Below are 1,675 nucleotides of genomic sequence, written 5' to 3'. Positions count from 1 at the left end.
CAAGAAAAATTAAGTATTTTATTACTTCAATCTTTTCTACAATTATCATAATGTTATTTATTGGTGAAGATTTTTGTTTTCTTTATATTGAGGTGCAATTCATACTGAATGCTGTAGTCTGATATTCTTCAATAAGTATTTCAAGTCCTCTTTGCTTCCAGCAAGCAATGCGGTATAATACGCATAGCACAGTTTTTAATGAGTTTTTCTTCAATCATGATACCATATTCTTCTTTCTATGTTCACATTCTTAAATTATTTGCTCAACATACAGATGGAATAAGTATGATGAAAGTATTCAACCCTGGCACACACATTTTTCCTGATTTTAAATTATTCAGTGTCTGCTTGTTTTGTTTAAGTAACTATCTCTTGGTCTATGTACAGGTTCTGGAATACTCATTCTCCCCGTGTTATCCATAGTTTGTTTTGATCCACACTGTAGAATTCCTTTCTTCTTTTGCAGTCAGTAAAGTGCAAGTACACATCTTTCTTATATTCTACACATTCAACCAAGATCCATCTGACTTAAGCAGTGACATCCCTCGTCCATGTCTTCTTCTGAATCTAGCTTGAATTTCTCACAGATCCCAGTCAATGTACTCATGCAACCATCTTAGTATTATCTTCATCAAAATTTTACTTGCATGTAATATTAATAACATTTTTCAATGATTTCTGCATTCCCTTGAGTTACCTTTCTTTGGCATGGGAATAAATATAAATCTCTTCCAACTGGTTGTTAAAATAGCTGTTTTCCAAATGTATTGGCATAGAACACCTCCAGTGCTGCATCAGCTTGTGGGATGATTTCAGTTTATATAAATTTCTAGAATCTTGTCTTTTGCTAGTGACTCTGACTTTGGTTTGTTCCTTCCAATGCAGCTTGGACTTCCTCCTTCAACAGCATAAGCTCTTGAGCATATGGTCCTTCTTGAAGTGGTTGAAAGTCAATCAATTATTTTTGGCACAGTGACTGTATATTCCTTTCATCTTATTTTGATGCTTCCTGTATCATTAAAAAGTGTGCCCGTAGAATCCTTCAGTATTTAAAGTTTAGGCTTGAATTTTCCTTTCAGTTCTTCCATCTTGAGAAATGCTGAGGGTGCTCTTCCAATTTGGTTTTCTAACTCAAGGTCTTTTCACATTTCATTATAATAATTGATGTTGTCTTCTCTAAATTTCCTTTGAGATTTTTTGTTCAACTCTTTTACTTCCTAATTTCATCCTGTTGATTTAGGTTCCTTTTGTTCAAGAGCAAGTTTCAAAGTCTCTTCTGACATCCACTCTGGACTTTTCTATCTTTCATGTCTTTTTAATGACCTTTAACTTTCTTTACATATAGTGTGCTTTATATCATCCCAAAATTCTCTTGATTATTGATCATTAGTGTATAATGCATCAAATCTGATCTTAAGATGATCTTTAAATTCAGTTGGGATACTTTCAAGCTATACTTTGTCTCTCATTGAGTTGTTTTCCTTTTCTTATATTGCGACCTAAAATACCTTAGAGCAGTTGATGGTTTGTTCCACAGTATGTCCCTGGTCTTTTTTGGCTGATGATAGAGAGCTTCTTCAATGTTTCTTCCCATAGATATACTCAATTTGATTAATTTGTATTCCATTTGATGAGGTCTGGGTGTCACCTTTTGTGTTATTGAAAAAAAAAAAAA

Source organism: Chrysochloris asiatica, unplaced genomic scaffold (assembly GCF_000296735.1).
Source record: "Chrysochloris asiatica unplaced genomic scaffold, ChrAsi1.0 scaffold00145, whole genome shotgun sequence".
Lineage (NCBI taxonomy): Eukaryota > Metazoa > Chordata > Mammalia > Afrosoricida > Chrysochloridae > Chrysochloris > Chrysochloris asiatica.
The sequence above is the reverse complement of the archived record's forward strand: the minus strand, read 5'-3'. Positions refer to the sequence as shown.